Here is a 20,124-nt window from a genome sequence, read left to right on the forward strand (position 1 = left end):
TCTGTCCTTTCAGAACTACACTTAGAAAGTTTGCCTTGAGGTGTTATGGTTGCCTTATGCTGGTGGGGTTTTTAACAAATCAGGCAAAATGGGAACACGCAAAATGGGAACTTCCTTGCAAGCTACCTACTAGAATGCCCCTCTGCTCTTAAAGGAAGAGATCTTATAAGAATACTCACAGTTACAACCCTAACACATGTTTTGGAAGATACATTAGCTTTGAAGGAGCTATTAAATCATATTTTTCAGTGAACTTTTCTAAGACAACCTCTACACATTAGATTCTTGCACTTCATCCTAAAACATGTGGCCAAACAAGAGACAGAAGACAGACTACATGCATCATTACGGGATCCTAAATGAAAATTTCTTTAGTTCCAGTAAAGGCTCCAATCCTTGTACTTACAAGCAGCAGAAGAGAAAAATACACTGCTGTAATGTAGAAGCAATATATACCTATATATCACTTGAATGCATCTTATTGAGTATGCTACAGATTGCTCAAATAAATCTGAGCTCACTGGATCTTTAATTCTATAGAAAGTGTTGGAAAACTCTTAACCTTATGACACATATCAGGATTGTAAAATTTAAAATGAATTCTAGTAAATCTGCTGCTGGCTGCCATGGAAACAGAGCAGGTTAGTTTAATGGAATCAGTATCTCAAAAAGAAAAGGGAATCCAAGCTTTTTTGTGTGTGTCGAACAATTAGCTCAGAACAACCTGCTCCATTTTTAGCCATGTCAGTCTGTTTCCATGGCAGCAGGAACTGAATTCATACAACTGTTGCAAATTCTGATTGTAAATGGTGCTACCCATTGTGTCAGCAGCACCAGCCAACCTCGGAGTCTAATTTCAGTTTCCCAAAGCTGATAATTTTGTTTCATTATGATTTTAATCGGATTATTTTTGCGCTGGTTTAAAGATTTAAGACAAGGTTGCTGTAGTATCTGTGCACTATTAGCCCAGAGTTAGGGAAGCATGGCCAGATCTGGTACAGACTAATCTGCAAACTTTTGAATGTTTCAAAGCAAGTCTGGAACTCATTGCCTCACAAATAAATTCTTGATGGGAAGATCATCCATAGCCATTGCTGTTTAGGGATCAACATTTGGCCCTGTGAAGAACTTCAATACATCAAGTCACCTGAAGTTGCAGGCCTCACAACCACGCACCTCCCTCCTTCTGGCCGCCCAGAATTACACCCTACAGCAGCCCAAACGCAGAGCCCTCCGCCTCCAGCCCTCCACACGAAGCTTTCCACAGACGGAGAGCAGAGCTCTGAGGTAGGGACCGGTTTTGTACCACAGGATCCCGCCCGGCCCTGAGGAGCGCGGACAAATCCCGCCCGCCATGCCTCCTCGCTTGCTGGCCGGCCAGCTCAGCTCCTCAGACAACGCCCCACAACCACCCCCAAGACGCCCCTGCGCAGCCTCCTGAATATTCAAATCAGCCCGCTCCTCCCATCTGTGATTGGCTGTGGCCGTTCAAATGAAGCCACGCCTCCCTTGCCGGGGCGGGGCCGTTAGTGGCCGTTGGTTTGGGGGCGGGAAAGGAGGCGGCTGGATGCGCACGCGTAACACCGGCGCACGCCCGTGACGCTAGCGCGTCCTCTTGTTGCCCTAGCAACACCTCCCCCGCCCCTTGCTGCTTTATCCAACCAGAGGCCCTCCTGGCCTCTTAGCCCAATGGAGCAGCAAATGTTATTAAGGAGGCGGGGCGAGAGGGGTATCAGGCAGGTTGTTTTGCCCAATCAGGAGGCGGGGAAGGGTAGGAGCGCGCTCCCCTTAGCGGCCCGGCTGCTGCGGGCTTCGTCCCGTTGTTTTGCCTCAGCGGCTGGCGGGGGTGGGTCGCGCAGCCTGCCAGCCCGCCCCGCGGGGGTACCGGCCCTCCCGGCTTGGGCCTGCCGCTGTGTGGGCTGCGGGGTCCTAGCTCCCTGTGCTGCAGGCCCAGCCGTGCCTCCGGGCCTGCTGAGGGCCGTTACAGGGGTGGCGGTCTCTGTGAGGTTCCTGCCCCGGGATTCTCCTACTGGCGTTGAAATAACGCCAGGGGCTGCGTGACAGGTGTGAGGGTGAAACCCTGAGGAAAAAAATGCTTCAAAAATTGCTCTGTAGCCATAGATGGGTCTGTTGAGTGCTAGAGTCTGCTCCTGGCACAAGGATGAAGCGTGGGGAAAGCGTTTCTGTCCCATCTTGGCTGGGAAAGCCAAAATAACTGTGGTGGAGTCGATTCCTAAAGGACTAGTAAATTTACAGTTGCACGAGGGTCAGCATTATTTTAACATATCAATTGAATTGTTAGAAATCAACAGCTTTAGTGTCTGTGCGCCTTGTTTTGCAGTTTGGCAGCCTGTCCTCGGAATTCCCCCACTGACGCTGTTGACTTCAGGCATGTGCTACCAGTCCTTCGAGTGTTTCTTTATTGGCCCCGGAGTGTCCCCTGTTGTTGTAACACTTGCTCTTTGTGAGTATGTGCTATCCCTAATGTTTAATCTTTCTGAAGTACTAGCTTGTGATCATTATGCATATTTCTCTCATAATGACTGAAGTTAGGCAAGAAGTCAAAACTTAGTAAGTCTGAGCTCTTGCCAGTATTTTCTGGATTTGTGCCTTCAGAGAAGAACATGAAGAAACACTGTAAATGGCTCCGTTCCCAATCCAAATAAAGCATTATTCAGAGTTGTATTCCAGGAATCTTTGTTTTTCACCACTCATCAGAAACGTCAATGGAACTGTTTGTTCTAGCAGTTATTGCTAGCTAGTATGAAGCTTCTGAAACAGTAAGAATTTGTCTGTTTGTTTGGTAGTCATTTATGACTAATTGCCCAGATTATTATCTAAAGTGGACAGTTTGTAAATAATACATCCACAGCCAGCAAAAGCAATCCACCTTGATTGATTGCCGAGATCTAGTTGAACAGAGATTCCACATGTCCCTCTGAGTGCAAGCAGAGAGTTTGAAATTACAAATCTTCATTCTCTTGAAACTGCTTCTGCTCTGCGATGCTGTGTGTGGAGCTGCTAGCGGGTATGGCTTTTGGGGAGCAAGAGATAATGAGCGAACAGCATGCTGCACAGATGTCTCAGCAGATCGATTAGAGGAAATGAAAAATAATCAACTGCTTGTGAGAGTGAGTTGGTTAGGCTATATGCATGTGATGATTCCTTTATTGTTCTTTTGCAGTCAGAAAGGTGAAGATCAAAATATTTGTTTCTGGCTTTTTCTTTTCCCCTGGACTTCTTTCCCCAGAAAATTAGCCACTTCCCTGGAAGGAGTAAGGTCTGTAGGAAATTTTTGCTGGCTAGGAACATAAGCAGGGTGGTAAAGCTCTTCCCAAAATAATTCAACTTCTTTCTTAGTGTCTTCCTGCAGAGTAAAGCTTAACTTTCTTCTTGGCACAATTATTTTTGGGGCATTGGATTTAAATTCTATTATTTGTATGTCAGAAGGAGCTAACTTCCAGCATATTAGAAGCCTCTCCCGAATGCTATGTGAAGATTAATATGCTAGGCTAGTTAGAAATTAGTCTTAGAAAATAAATCAGGAAAATTAAGTAACTGTCACTTAAAACTTTAAGTGCAGAGGGCTGAAGGAAAGTAGTCCTTGTTCTTTAATCTTACAAAATTCTTACAATCCTATTTGCTGTTACAGTTAAAGTTACGCTTCTGCAAAATTCTTGCAATTGTTTAAAAACTCAAGCCTAGAAAACTGACATTAGAAAGCAGCTTTAATGCAATCATTTCATTATTTCATAGTTTCCCTCTGTTCTGTTTCCCTCCTCATAGTCATGACAATTTGTAGCCCAACAGCAGATCAAGTAATCGCAAGACTTGTATCTGTAAACTGGACTCTTGCCTGTCAGGGCAGACAAATCTGAGGAGGACATAAAACCCAGACAGGATATGATCTGCCAGCTTTACATCTCAAGGGTAATCCCTCCATTCCGTGCTGCTTTGTCACTGAGCTGGTGTTTTAATATCCTGTTTAGCCTTGCCTTGATGTGGTCAGTCAGCCATAAATAGCGTCCACTGGTCATTTCCTTCAGATTCATCACTGTCAAAAGAATTCATCGCTGTCAAAAGAAAAATGTCTACTTTATATGTTATTCTGTAAACTCTTGTTCAGAAATGACTTCTAATATTTTGCGGCAGAATCACCTTGACAAGAATTCAGGGCATTCAGGATAGATAAACTGAACAAGGAAAACTTTATCCTTCATCCATGAATGAGCACTAAAAAGATACTTATTTTTCAGGAGTCCCATTAAGCCCTATTGTCCTGTTCCAAACAAGTTTCTCACCACAGTGTTTTTGATTGACACTTTTAAGTCATGTCCTTAATTAAGTTCTAATACAAAAACTTCATTAAGCTTCTAGTTGTTTGGACTTCTAATAATCTGAGGAGCAAAACCTTCATTTACTTTGGTTTATTGTTGACCTTTGGTCACACTTTATTTTATGGGCTAAATTTGTTTGACTTTGCATTGACCTCATTGTTATTTTTTAGGGAATGTTCCAAGGAAAGAATGAAAGTCTATGAACGTCTGGAAAAAATAAGATATGGAATGGAAAGGAGGACACACAGAGCCTCTGGCTCAGAGAAAAAGAAAGTAGGAAATTGGATCCTCTTAAGCAGGAGGTAGGGTGGACTGACCAACAGGCTCCTTTTCTGTTGTTCGTGTTTCATTCCTTCAAACATTCATGCTTTAAGTAAACTTCAAACTCGCTGAGCTGTACAATGACCAGCTATGGCTTTAAATTTAAGTGGAGAACCCGTGAACACTTGCTGTAGTGCAGACACAAGCTCTAGTTTGGTAGGTGTTACTACACCCCAGTAAGAGACATTTACAGTATCCTTCCCACCTCAGCACCAGGCTAGAGTGTAATTCTGACTTAGAAAGTACTTCAGTGGGGACATCAGCTAGCCTTGTCACCTTTGCGATAGCGATTAATGAGTTACAGTGTTGCTCTGGTGTTCCAAGGAAGTTTAGAAGCAAATTGGCTTCATGTTCTCCTTCCCAGCTTTTATTCTTGGTAGATTAAAGTTTGATCTGAGGATTTATGTGCTGCTGACATCCCATGACCCTCTGAGGATATTTGTCTATAATGAGGGCCTTACACATTTTGCTACTTCAGCATCCTCTGACCTTTTGCATAATAGCTTGGTAAGTAAACAAGCCTATTAGCAGAAGTTAATGACAGTTCAATACATAGCAACCAGAGATATGGAGAAATCGTAATGGTTCGACTGTCCGTAGCATCTTTCTCTTGAGAATCTCTAAGCACTTCATAAATACTGGCAATTAATCTTTGTAGTATCTGAATGCCATAAATAAAATTATGCGTGAAATATTTGAGCAAATTCTACAGTAGAATACAGCATGTGTTATATTATCCAAATCAGTGCTGCAGACAAGTTTTGGCACAGTTAGTTCTTCTATAAATACACATGTAATTAACTTTCTGTATTATTCTGTTACTATTTTTCATGAAGCATTGGGGTGGGGGGAGGTGGGGAGGATAGTTAAAGGAAATCTTGGGAGGAGAAAAGGTCCTAAATGCTAAGATAGTTTGGCTTACTTCTTTATGAAAAGAAGTCGTGGCTTATCTGATGGCTGGAAAAGGTTCTGGTATGCAGTTCTGGATCATTCCAACACAGAATTAGCTCTACTAATAAGTGGTTGTAGAATGGGGCCTGACTGGGAAAGAGGGTTATCTTCCATTGAAACTGCTGATTTCTCAGAAGTGATGGAATTGGAATGCTGATGAGATTGCAGTGAAGTGAAATTGAAACTGTTGAGCCTCATTTATTGGGTTCTTTAGAGTAATGGGATCAGTATAGGGCTGATCATATTTAGTGCCATTAAATCTTCTGTGCTTAATTAAGATGCTTTGTACATTATGCAGTGTGACCAGGATCATGTAGAGAAGAAGGGAGGAGGCTAATACCTTTCTAACCCTGCATCTTGTTCATTCATTTGCAGGATAATGTATGCGTGCATCTGACAAATTATTTCATTAACAAGAACAGAGTTAATTCTGCCAGAGAAAAAGACACTGGTAGTAAGAGGTAAAAAGGAGAGAACATTTCTAAGCTACTCCCAGAGGGGGTGGTGTTTACCTTGTCTTGTACATCTTCCATATGCTTGATGTAAGTCTTCAAAGCATCTCTTTGTGTTTCCCCAATGCACTGAATGTTTTGCTGTTGAATAAATCAAGTGAAGAAACTCAGATGATTAACAGAATTGAACACCAAAATTGGGAAGAAAACTCCACAGTGGGGAGTTTGTACTCCAGCTTGACAGCATAAATGGGATTTGTTTCAATTTTTGTCCTGAGATTAAATGCTTGCCTGCTTTTCCTAGGTACACTGATTTGTCTAGTAAGATGTTACCACTCTCCAGACTTTGCTTGTAATCTTAGATCATCATGCTATCACAATTCTACATCTTCACTGTATTTATCTTCATCAGCTGTGATAGGCATTTTTATTTTTTTTTTATGTTTACCCAGACATAATATTTTTTCCTATTGCAAGCATTTCTCTTGTGATGTTCCTTTTGTGTTCTTTCTTTGTAAAGAAATCAGCTGCAGTGCTGGGATTGTGCAAGGCATAAGTCTTAAAATATGGTCCACAAGTATACATTTCTTCTTTACATTTTGCTTCCTAAATCCTTTCCTATACTATTAAATGGGATTGCTCTAACTCAGTAATAATTTGAGCAACAGAAGGTTCCAGGCATGCATACAGTTATAATGGTATAAAGAAGCTGTACACAGGTTGAACTATTGCAATGTTAGGGTAGAAACATACCAGTTCAGTCACATTTGTGTTTGTTATCAAAAAAAATCTGCCCTTTCTAGAATATCGTCCACTTTTAATAACTGCATGCAGAATAGGGCTGCACTACCAGCCAGATGTGGCTGCATATAGCAGATGTTATTAAAATGTAGGTAACAACACAGGCTATTATGAAACATAACCATCATATCTGCTCCCCCAATTACTCCAGGGTAGTGCTCACTTTGAAATACATGTGTTTGATGTTGTCTTGAATCACAAATCCAAGTCCCAGTTACTTAAGGGCCCTGATCCTGCAGTACAATCACGTATTGACTGCTTTGGGGGGCTGGGGGGTGGTGGGGGTGCTGGTGGTGTGTGTCAGCCAGCTGGTTGCTACCATCAGCCTCTTCCTTACCCCCAGTTTCGGATTGTTTTGGCTCCTTGCAGATCTCCCGCAAGCTTCCCGGGGCCGGACGGCAGAGGGGGATAGACTACACCGAATCGGTGGGAAAGCTGCTGCTGCGCTCCTGGGCACTCGTGGGGAGCGTTGCCGGCCGCCGTGGCCTCACCTTTGCGTCCAGCTTCACTCCAGTTCTCTGCACACAGAGGTATCTCAGCCCTATCCACTGCCCTCGGTGGCAGCTACTTGGCAATGGAAGGGGCAGACTGCGGTTCTCAGAGCACAGCAAGTTAATGCCAGTTCCTTCTACTGCCAGCACATGCTAGACTAGTATTGACTCTGCATTCAACCTGAGGCTACAATTTCAAACTGATGGGTGTTACTGATTTGCTTGCCTCTTTGCAATATATATAAAAAAGAGCTGGCATCACTTTACCAAGAACAGGCTGGGTAAGGTGGGTTTTTTTTCCAGCTTAAGTGACTTGTTCACAATTCCTTGTTGAAACCAGCAGCAAAACCTCCAGCTTTCCTGTGTTATTTATCTCTGATCTTAGATGCTGGGATCAAGCATAGTGCATCCCCTCAACTGGCTCCACAAGTCTCTGTCACCTGTAAGATATATTTAACTTCCTAATACAGCATGTATACTGTGTTCTAGGTAGCCATCAAATCACACAGGAATTTGGTTTATATGCAGCTTGAGGTATGTAGGTGAGGGATCTTCTAGGAAGGGCTTTCATATCAGTTGTTGTATCTTAATAGTCCCAGTAATTAAGGCAGTGGGGCCTGGGCTCTGCTTTCTGCAAAAAGTTCCATGCAAAGGGATAGACTGGGCTCACAATTTCTCCTTTAGCATTTCCTGGAGCCACTCAATACCACAGCAGTTCAACTCTAGGCAAGTATGGGTGCCTGTAATTACACCTAGGATGTAGTATAAACCTATTTCTTCAGCCCATCTGTGAGCTATGATATGCTGAACAATATTGTCTCTGTTGCTTCAGGCTGGATATGATTTTTAGCAAATGTCAAGTAAGATTTGGAGACGCTGGATGGCTACAACTCCAATCCAGACCCAAGAGACCATGCAGTCTGTGTTCATCACCCTGCAACAGAACAGAGAATCAGATTAGCAAGTAAAAAAACTCAGAGGTCTATAGTCACAGTATTTTTTCTGTTAGCTAATTCCAGTCCTCTAAAACCTTGATCTCCTTATGAAAATATCAAATGGCTTGTAGCCGCAGCATACTAGTTCTCTGACACAAAGAATAGCATAGTGTGTCCTAAGTTACAAACCGTGGAAGCTACAAATAAATTTGAGGACAAAGGAAGAGGAGGAGGAGAAACTAAGTGATAACATCTATGTGTCCAAGAACTATCACCTTTCCGAAGTATTCTGCAAATAGTGGGTCCTACCCAGCCAGGAGTGAACTGCATTCTGTGAAAAATGGTGCACTTCAGTGGGCCTTATCACTTGCTAGGTTTGACTTCACACTGTAGGAAGGAGAGATGAGAGTTACTCATCACTCAGTGGGTGACTTTTCTTTCTCTGACTCAGCATTATATCCTCAGTATACTATTTATAGCTGTTAAGGCTAAGTATAAAAAGAGCAAAAAATTCCTAATTTTAGTTTTAAAGTGATTTGGGAATGAAGGATTGAGCACTGCTAAGAGGGAAATCGATTTGCTTTGTGTGCTAGATGATTAATCAGAAATATTCAGTGTATGATAACTGCCTCAGAAATGATATATTGACTTGATGGAAGCTATATTGGGAAGGGAAAACCTTGACAAGGAAGGTGCTAGCTTCTGCTGCCTTCACTTTGACCATCACGTTGTTACTGGAAACAATACAGGACAAATATGCTGCCAGGTAGAGGATTTTTAGGATCTGTTTTGCAAGTTGTTCAGTTATATCATTAAACCCATGCATAGGTTTAATGACATCTGTAGGAAGGATGTCCCAAGCTGGTGGGGAAGGGTGTGCTTTCTTTCAGTGTGTGATTTCCATCTGCTTCCAAAGCGTGTATCTGTTGGGCAGTCTTGTAGTGGTAGTAGGAAGTAGCTGGTCTCAAACTGTGATTGATGCCTTTATGAGCAATGGCACATAGGTCATTTAAAATGACAAGTGAGTACCACTAAAATAATGGAACGCCCCTCTGCATGCAAATTTGTAGCATGGGGAGCAACCTAATTTGGGAACCCCTTTGTGAAGCAATATCTGAGCTATCTTTAATTTACTCACTGAGAACTGGCAATGCATGTGCAGCTCTGCCTTAGCTATACTGCTTCCAGAATATGAACTAGCTTGTTTAAAGCTTCAGCCTATAGTGTGGACATACCATTAATCTACTAATTATTCTATTTCCTTCCTTATGGGGCTTTAGCAAACCCCTACTCCCAAAGATTTTATTTCCCCAAATCAGAGAGATCCTGTTTTCTATAGACAATATTGTTAATCAGGAACTGACAGAACCATTTTGTTGCTTCTTTTTTTAAACATACTCTTTGGCAACTGCTTCCATTTTTACAGCTTTGCTAGCACATAACATCCATCAATAGATGTGGGAAATTTGCCTTTAAAAAAGAAATGTCAGGAGTTTGTGGGTGTCCTGATGTGAAACTCTTGTACCAAAACTTGATGTATCTATGCTTGCTATGATGGTATCTGGTTGCTGCCAGCTCTTGTTTTGCTCAATGAAAAATCCTTTGCTAAGAATGTCAGGGCAGTGTCTGATCTACCTAGTGGAATATCATTACTGAGGGAAGTTAGTTCTCTGTACTGAACTTCAGCTGAACGGCTGAGTGCTTGCACCACATCTTGAAAATTTTCTCTTCATAGGGCAAGATATGTTTAAAACAAACCTGTAGATCTGTGACTCTCATAAGACTGTAAAGAGCATAAAAATAAATACATTAATGTGGTATAGCAGTCTCACTTCTGAGACTTGTGAAGAATAAAGGATGGAAGAGGCCAAGAAGAGGAACACCAACTGTGATCTTGTAAGTCTGGGGGTTTGGCAAGCATTGTTGTTTATAGTGCTCCATTGAGAGTCATTCATTTTGCACTTAACCCTGTTAAGAAAGCACTCAACTACTCATAGATATGCCCTTCCTTGGCCTAGTTTTCATCTGATTAGAGAGGCAAAAAGACCTTGTGTCTGACAAATTGCTTCATTGGATAAGGCAATTTCTTTTGCAACCTCATTTTCACAAAATGTACATTTGTTTACAACGTATTGACAAAATTAGGTAAGGAGGCATTGTCCCAGTCCAAAGCATTCACAACATCTGTCTTGATGAAAGAAAGATTTGAGGCTCTTGCGTCATGGTTCCTCTACTAGCAGCAGAACAAATATAAACATTCTGCCTGGTCATCCTTGTGTCTGGAGCCTGCTGCTGTTAATTGTGCCAGATTGGTGTTCAGCACTCCTACTTTGAACTTCACCTGTGGAATTATGTTAGGAAAATGCTGTTGTTTTGTTGTGATTTTTAACAAAAGCACTTGCAGATCCACTGCAGAGGTAGCTACAATTGGTTTAGTTGAAAGTGGGCAGTCACTGAGGGAAGGTGGGGAATGAACAGCTGACTGAGCAACGGGTGAAAATCTCTGCCCCAGCAGAATAGCAACATGAAACAAAATTAAAAGGTAACCAGTGTATCATCCTCGCTTTTTCTTTTTTTTTTTTTTTAGCTCATTTTTTAACAGTAGCCAATTTTGTAACATAGACTGGGCTGATGCTCTGTGTTTCACCGACCTCAGCAGTGTTGCACGAAGAATGAATTTAGTCTGTACCATCAATCTGACTTTGAATCGGCTCCTGATACAAGCTATTTAGCCTTGTGAGACAGATGTGTCTGCGTTAAGGAAGATAATTACTGTGCAGGACATCAATAAGATACGAATCTTTTCATATATTTTAATAGGATTTTTTGGTAGAAATTAAGCTACCCATTCCAAGACTGTTCCTATGTAAAAATACAGTACAATGTAAGTCACTGGAAACTACCACATACATGAGATGCAGTTAATCAGGTCACTGCGAGAAAGATAATGTGAGCCTGGGAAGGGGTCATGGATTGCCTCCTTGCTTTTTTTCTAGTAGCTAGGTTCTTGGCACAGTGATTCACTGCCGTGTGAGCACCCACACAGTGGAAGGCAGAAGGATTTCTGAGTTGAAAGGAGATCTGGCAGGTAGAGAGAAAAATTTCAGACCTTCTAAATACTGGAAGAATATTTTAGTATAAAGAAGGGAGAAGCACATTTCATATTATGTATATTATTGAACAGCATATTAAAAAAACGTTGAGGGGCAGCAATCAAGGCAATTAGTACCTCTTTCTTTTATCCTTCATCCTTCATTTCTGGAGCCAAATGTACGTGAAGAAATGAAGCATGGTGTATTAGAAACACTGCTTGTACAAAGCACCACTAATGGATTGGGAAAATATTATTATGGCAGTGGTATTGTGGATAGGGAAACTGAGGCACCGAGCCCATTGCTACCTGGCAGAGATGATCATCTGTGTCACTGGACCTCTCTGGAACTTTATCTGTGACCCACAGAGTGAGGAACAGAATCAAATCTCATTCTCTCCAATGTGGAGTAGAACTTTTTGGTAGCTTTGGCCTGGTTTTGGTCCCTGCTCCAGCTATTAATGGCACAGGCTTGGAACGAATAGCAAAGATAACCCTTAGGGGCTTTAGCTCTTACTGACTCTTGGAAAGTGTCAGATCCCATAATATTCATTTCTACAGCCTTGTTCTGACCTTCTCAGTGTTGATAGCAGACCTTCATGGTACTGTCGGGTATATTCAGGGTATCCATCACCTCTTGCCTTTTAATTCTGGAAAAGTAAATTTCATTGAGTTATTATGTTTTCAGGTCATCTATTTCAATAGCAGAGTCTCAATAAAAGAGGTTCTATGTCTACAAAAGGAAGTTTCTGAGCTGTACAGTTCTTCATTTTCTTGTGTCAGTGTGGAAAAAGAAAAAGATACAGAACTAATTCTTTTCTTTTTTGGTTTAACAGTGATATCAGTTTAGGTATTAAAATGGCCAGATCTGTAAATGTAGTCAGAAAACAGCAAATCAAAGCAGTAGTTTCAGAAAAACTGGGTTTTTGAAAGTTCTTCAGTGTGCTGTGTGTGGCCCTGACCCGTGGGTTAGGACGGGATGGGATATCCTTGGGAGCAACTGCACTGGGAATGTACTTTATATTAAACAACTTAAATAGAACCTGGCCATTTCTGGCTTCTACATAATTGCAAAATACTTAAAAATCTGTCCCAAGCTGTGACAAAAGTTTAGCCCTTTGAAAGCCCCTAACACATTATCCCACATGTTTTTAATACTTCTGAATAATCAGAATAATCCAATTAAGTGCCCAAATGAGAATTAGACTTCTTTAGAAATCTGATCAAAAGTGACTATAGCAATTGTGCCTTTTGATTTAAGTTGAGGAAAACCTGCCTAGCTCATATACTAAAAAAAAAAAAAAAAAAAAAAAAAAGAAGCCACTGTCCACTTGGTCTGGTTGCAAAGCACATTTTCAATAAGTTTATGCTCTAACAAGCTGTATCAGTTTCATCTCAGTAGATCTGATGGTTATTGAACAGTGTTCAATGTTCTGGAGGGTGCCAGGCACATAATTGTTTTTACAACACTGTAAAATGAATCAGACTGAAATTAGTGTCACTCAGCAGAATCACTTTCCTTCCCTTTAAATTACTTAATCTGGGGGTTAATCAAAAAGAAAATGAAGTTTTGACACTGCCCTTCAGCTAAGGGCAAGTACAGGTTCAGTTGTCTTCACTTCATTTGACTAGGAAGAGTGTTTTACAGTATCTGCGCTTGTACATTTGCCACTTCCCTGCTGCTCGTCCCAGGGGGGAGCACAGGATGGTGCTGACTTCTCAGTGCTTCCCACTTAATAGTCCAATTAGCAGAGAAGGAAGCTAATGCCATTTTTTCATTTTAACTCTGGTGAAATGGGAGGTAGCAAAGAGGAGTTACAGGAAAGCTTAGGGAAAAGGGTATTTCTGTGGGGAAGGTCCTCAAAAGAACAGGCTGGCAGCTTTATCTGTTATAGAGTACAGTGACACCCTCACCCCTCTGGTGCCACTGGAGCTCAGGATCTGAGGTGCCAAGAGCTAATACAGCTAAGATATGCCATTGTGTACAAATATCAAATACCATCTCCTTGATTTCTCTGGTATAAATTGGCTCCTTGCTGAGATAAACCAAACCTCTTTTGTTCTGCCCACTTTGAGTTGTGTATTTTGGAAGCAATTCCAGTAAATGTCTCTGCCTTGAAGGCTTTCAGGTCTCACTATATGTGGCTATTGCTTTGTTCTGATCATTCACTGTAGCAGGTTTATTATTTTTCACTCCATCATATTTTGTATGCACGCAGGTTTCAGTGGCATTTATTAGTAGTATGTTTTTAGAACAACGTCTGGCTGATGAGTTGTATCAATAACAGCTGGGCAAAGTAAGATGATCATGAGCCATAATTATTATATACAGCAATACTGTCAACTAAAGGCTCTGAGAAATTATCTAGGCTAGAGAATATCGGTAGTTTCAATAGTGCATAATCCCTTTGCAACAATACAATTATGCAAAATGAGATTAAAGGGTTTATCTGCATGTGAAAATTGCATCAGTTTCCATACATATTGCTTTTCAGCCAGTGTAGATACTTGTCCTCTGATAGCTTCATTTCAAGAGCTAGTGGCACAACAAGCCTCAGCTTCCATTTTTCCTTCTTCCCTGAAAGAAATGGTACATTGGGGGCAGTTGGGTCCATTTTGGGTTGAGTTCAGACCGCCCCATCTCAGACAGCTGGTCTGCCAAGGCTAAGTTGCCAGCGGTCAGTCCTCCTCCGTCCTACCAATACCATCACTTAATATGATTTTAATACAGCCCTATCGTAAACTGTTGCAGTCCAGCACAAGCCATGTGGATCACCTGCTGCAGGATTAGGGCTCTCAGGATATAAAACCACGTACCAAAGGGAAATGTGAGTGCAGCAGAAGACCTACCCCATTCCCACCCCAGCTTTAGGACAATAGGAGCAAACCCAGAATAACAGAGGCTTAACACGGGTCAGGAGCCAAAACATCAGCTCTGCATCCTTCAGGGGCCTGTAATCCCAGCTGCCAGCCTGGACAGGAAGGTGCAAGTCTCCGCTTCTCTGCATGGAGGAGCTGTGCTGCTCCCCAGGCACATCGCCTCTGTTGGGAACATGTGATTGGGATTTAATTAGTTCCAGTGCATATGGGATGGCTTCTTTCATTACAACATATATCTGAAGATTTATATTCTAGCAGAGACAGGGAGGGAGGTAGCTTGTAGAGTGCTTTGACTCCTTTCTGCTGAAACTAATTCTAGATTTCCTTCCTCACAGCAGAGCCAGAAGAGGCATTGTGTCTGAAATCCCTGGGCCATTATAGCCAAGAAGTGTAGGGATCAGGGGGAGCCAATACAGATTTTTTAGAATATCCAAGATAAAACCCCTCTACCTTTTAAAAGGATACCAGCCATATAGATCTGAGGGAAATGTCTTCTCTACAAGCAGTAGAAAAGGGGGAGCTCAAGCGAAGAGATGATTACAGTAAGCCAGCCATGAGGAAACAATATTTACTTCTTAATTTATTTTCTTAAGCAACAACCGATAGCGTTTTGGACTCGTGTTCAGGAATGAATGGGAAATACGAAGCCACTGATGGCAACGTCACACACCCTGCTTTTAACAGTTGGGGCCTGGGTGCAGAAATATATGATCACATTAAGTCACACGGGTGGTAACATTGCTCACAACACCAAGGACCAGCAAGCAGTATTTATTGGTCCTGGCATTCATAAAGTGATCCAGCGCTGCCTGATGTCTTGCGGTACGTGACTAGTCAGCAGGAGAAGTTGTACATAACAGTGGAAAGGCAACATTAATCGTGAACCATCTGCCAGACAGGTGCTTGGGAAGTACTCTGATGTGCATACACTGTGCAAGGAGGGAGAACCCAGATCTGCCCCTCCTTCTGGAGAATATAAAATTGTGTGGGCACAGGTATTGAAAAGTCTAGGTTATCTTGGAAATGGGAAGAGGATGGCTGGCCAGATCATCTCCTGCTGTGTGAGTGTGCAAGTGTCTGCACGTGGTCTGCCTCTTCTGCTGTAAAGAAACAACTCCGGATGACGCTGGAAGGACGGTTGTCAGAGGGAATGACTGAAAATCTCTTTTGAAGGACTTTCTAGGCAGTGAATAACCCTGCCATCATGAATCTTTTTTGCCCCCTGTGTTATGTTTTGGAAATCCAAGTTATTCCCCAACTGCACTGATGAGCAGCAGGGATTAGACTAAAATAAGAAGGCAAAATATAGTCTAAGACCACCAAAATGCTCGTCAGGTTCCCCAGGGAGGCTGTGAGTTATCGCCACAGGGAGGCAGGGAACAGCTCAGGTGTCTGAAGCCAAGTATATCAAACCTGCTCTGAAAATTATGGTGCTGGCTGTTTCAATCTCTAGACTTAAAAGAATACTGTGCAAGCTAAAACAAAAAAAATATATACAATAATTTAAAAATCAGAACTCTGAAAATGAGGAATTTTTGAGTGGAAACCATGATCTGCAGTCAGCTCCCAACACCTGGCATGGACACAAGGAAGTGTCTCTGGGTCAGGGAAAGGTGCCAGTCAGCGGGAGCAAGGAAAAATAACTTAGGTGCAAAGAGAGGTAAATGGTAGAAAAAATGTCTAGTTTGTATCTAACTTTCCTGACACCATGCACGTGTGTTTAATTTTTAATTTATGGTTGCACTGTAATCTGTTTCGGTTTTTTACATCCTGATTGTTTGATAATTAAGAAAGAAAATTGATTTCCCTTGCTGGAGGACAAGAAGCTGTAGAGATCACCTGGAAATTAAGATGTGAAAAGGTATAAATGGGGTTGGGAAAGGTTGATGAAAAAATTATTATTCCATTTCCATTAACGTTTCATGAGGACACAAATGATTTAACAGGGAAAGTTTCGAGTTTTTCCAACCAGACCCTGCTCATGGCCAGGATCTCAGGGACCCCCGGACCCCGCAGGGTAAATTTGTCGGGAAGAAGAAAAAGAGAAGAAAATGAAACCGAAATAAAACATAATTTAGGCGTGGAGGTGGTCCCAGCTGAGCTGTTCACAAACAAACCTCTCCTTAAATTAATGACTATATTGGCACCTTGTTGGGCACCTTGGGGGCACCTTCAGCTTCGGCTCATTTTTAATAATCCAATGATTAACGTAAAATAAAACAGTTGCCTCCGTGGATGGGAGCTCGATCCCTCCTACTAGCCCTGGGGGGAGCAGCTGGTTATTAGCGGGCACCTCCCTGCCTCCCAGCACACCTTCCCTCCCGGGGGAGGGTTTGTGAGGGTGACTGTCCCCCCCAAAGCCCAGCAGGGGTTGCCAGGCCCCGGGGGGGGAGCCTCAAAATAAGTGGCACCAAAACGGGAGAGGAAAAATCATCCGTTTTCCCAGAACAGCTAAAAAACAGGTAATGCTGGAATATTACAGAGAGGGAGGAAGGGGAAACCTCCTCTCCCTGCAGGAATTAGGGTAATTGAGGCAACATGGGGACTAAGTGGAGAAAAAAAAATTAACCTATTTTATAATTATTTTTCTGTTTTATAATGTTACTTCAAGACTTTGTTGTCAGAGTTTTGGCGTGGGGTTTTTTGATGGGGGGTTGTTGAGTTGGGGTTTTTTTTGCGTTTTGGGATGTAGGAATAAACTAAGGAAAGAAATGGAAAGAAACCTTTCCTACCAGCTGTGTGACTGCAACAGAGAAAACGAGAAAATTGTGTTTGTGCCTTGAGTAACGTGGTGCCCTCGGAGCCTGCGACGCTGCACTGCCCTGACGGCTCCTTTAGATGTTCATATGTGGGTACAGGTATTAAATCAAAAGATTAAATAAAGGGATGATATTTTGTTAACGATTATTATTATACGTATGCATTAATATTATAGTATTTATCAATATAGTTATTACTGTATTAATATTAACAGTAACTTAATGGTTGATGCTAATATTCGTACACTTACTAATATATTGATAAATGCATTTCAGTTACTTAAATTTTTCAGGGAAGCTCTCAAATGGATATCGAGTCTCGATTATAATTGGAGGCTCTTAATTACTATATCTCCAAGGGCCAGAGGGAAAGCACCGGGTTTCCTTCCGTGGGAAGCTCCGCGCTTTGCTCCGTGTCCCCAGCACCAGGAAAACCAGCAAGTGCCGGGAGAGGAATCCGGGGGGAGCGGGCTCGGGGGGTCCTTGGGCCGCTGCGAGTCGATCCGGTACTGAGCCAAAAAAAAATATTCAGTCCGTCCCCCCCAAAAAAAAAAAAATATCTGACCGTGGTCATAGGTCCAGCTGGTTTGCAACACAACTCGCCCGGGGTGTTACTCTGCACCGCAGCGGCGAAGGGAAAATACAAGGAATGTCCTTGATTTTTAGGGAAAACGAGTGAAAAAGGCCCGGGGCATTGATGCTTGTGGTGACGTGAGGTCTGAGCCTTGCAACGTCCTTGCTGCTCTGCCGCCGTCCTTATTTACCCGGAGGACTTTAAGGTTAGGGAATATTAAAACCTTTATCCCACTCGGAGAGAAGGGAGATGGGAATTCCTGCGCCTCGACCGACACTAGTTCAGTGGTGCGTTTGTCTGACGTGTAGACGGGGACAGCTACGTTTTTCTTAATTGTAACTGCGCTAAACTTTTCAGCTGTGATTTCTTCAGTCCTAAAGCAATTATTCCTGCATCCACAAGAACCGTGGCTTCGGTCACCCGACCCGAGCTGCCAGTCCGGTGTTCCCCCGGGTGTCAGCTGAAACCTGCGGGGTTTTGAACTGTCCCTGAGTGCAAATGGCCTGAAGTACCTCAGGAATCCCTCCAAAGCTGGGGGTGGGGGTGGGGGGGTGTCGGGGAGGGGAGCCCCCATCCTCCCTCCCAGGCTGGAAACGAGGGGAGGCAAAGCCATTGCAAACGTCGGACTCGGGTAATGTGGTCTCCCTGTGTTTTGCCCTTTGGAAAAGGATGGAATTATGTTTCTGCAAAGTAGAATACAAAGCATCCGACCCTGTCCTTCTCGTAAACCAACAATCCCGCCATTGTATTCACGCGTGGGATTTACTGTAGTCTGGCACTTCTTGTAAACCAATAACTCACTCGCCCACCGACTTCGCATTATTTTTTCCACCACTGGCAAGTAACGCTCGGGCGTTTCATTGATTCACAGCAACGCATTTATTCCCCACACCGAATTAATTCGGCATCAGCTGGCTGGTCCTAACAGCCGGGAAGGTGTCGCCGGGGAAGCTGTGAGTTCAGCCTTGAAAATGCCAGGAAATACCTGAATTTAGAATTCGTTTTCCATTTGAGGCTAAAAAGCTGTAGAGCCCCGGCTGCAGCCCGGGGCGGGGAGGAGGCGGGAGCCGGCTCTGTGTGTGTGTGTGTGTGTGTGTGTGTGTGTGTGTGTGCGCGTCCCCGACCGCCTCCTTCCCTCCGCGCCTTCCTCCCCATCCTCCTCCCCACCGGCCGGCCCCGGCCGCCGCCCCTACAATAAGGAAGGGGGTGGGGGGATAGGGCGACCTTTGAACCCCCCCTCCAGGTTTCCCCCCTCCCCCGGCACCCGCCCGTGCCCGGCGGGGACCCAGGCACCCTGCGGGCAGAGCCGGGGCGGGCCCGGTGCTCTGGGCCACCCCGGGGGGGCAGAGCTGGGGGCACCCACCGGGGTCCCTGCCCTCCCCAGCCCTCCCGTGGGCTCTCCGGAGAGGAGCCAGGTACAGCACAGGCAGTGGGAAGCGGGGGCCGGGGAAGCGCGGGGGTGCCCGGGGGGGCTTTGCTGCCCGCCCCGTCTGATTTACCATTTACCGCAAGGCTTTATACCTCCCCGGCAGTGTGAGCCGGGGAGTCGAAGAAAACCAGCGCAGCGGCAGGGGACAGGAGCTCTGCGGACCCAGCTTGGTCTCAGAGTCCAGAGACGCACGTTTCGTGTTGTGCTCTCAGTCCTTCCCTATCGCTCATCCCACCTCACACTGGGATCTCAAGCTGGATTCAAGGGCTGAGGGAGGGGGAACAGGGAGGAGTCCCTGCTTTCAACCCTTGAACTACAGAATAAATAGAAATGTATAAAAATGCATTAAAACCTGTCAGGACAGGGATGTCTCTCCCTGTTCCCCACGATGCTGCAGCCCAGGGCACACCAGAGCTCTGGGATGGTCCAGGCATGATTCTTGGTGCCTTTCCACACTGCATCCATCCCTCCTCACTGGGAATCACAGTGCAGTGGGCAGGGGGAGACAGAAGAGACCTCCCCAGAGCTGGCCTGGCAGTGGCAAGGGCAATGCACAGACCATCTCCCAGAGACTGTAGTAATTCCCTGGCAATGTATTAATTGCAAAGTCTCCCAACACATTTGCTATGGTCTTTGCTCTGCCCGAGCAATGCTGAGCCCAGCCCTGTCCTGTAAGCAACTGCTTTTAGGCTTTCCAGATCCACTGCTGGGCTCAGGAAGGCAAAAGAAGCCTGAATGAATCACTTGGCTGCTATTCGGATATACACGTCTCTCCCTGCAATACAGGAGAGAAACGCAAGATTTGGACAGAGAAGGAGCAATGCTGCTTCCCAGACGCCTCCATGGGGCATTTCTACGGTGTGGCTGTCATGAGGAGGTTCAGATCTCCAATATTTTACCTGCTCTGAAGGCCTTAGCCCCAAAGGCTTGGAGAGGTTTTGCTGTGAATAGGAGGAGGCATAATTCTCATTGCAGTGGTCACCGCAGACACGGGGACCTCAGTCACCATCCTGCCGGCCTGAGCACCTCTGTGCCTGGGACTGGGAGCAGCCATCTCTCATCTTGCTGTGATTTATGATCCATCCTACTGAGCTCAGTAAGAC

General features: G+C 44.0%; 1 long non-coding RNA gene across 1 annotated transcript in view; it reads right to left on the reverse strand.

Moving 5' to 3' along the window:
- The window catches only part of LOC308055388, a 25,270-nt gene extending 6,595 nt beyond the window's left edge, over positions 1-18,675 (reverse strand). The window contains exon 1 of the long non-coding RNA XR_013924522.1: positions 1,177-18,675. This is a non-coding gene — a long non-coding RNA (uncharacterized lncRNA). The remainder of the gene's footprint in view (positions 1-1,176) is intronic.
- Between the last annotated feature and the right edge of the window lie 1,449 nt (positions 18,676-20,124).

This window comes from Falco punctatus (assembly GCF_963210335.1).
Source record: "Falco punctatus genome assembly, chromosome: 19".
Lineage (NCBI taxonomy): Eukaryota > Metazoa > Chordata > Aves > Falconiformes > Falconidae > Falco > Falco punctatus.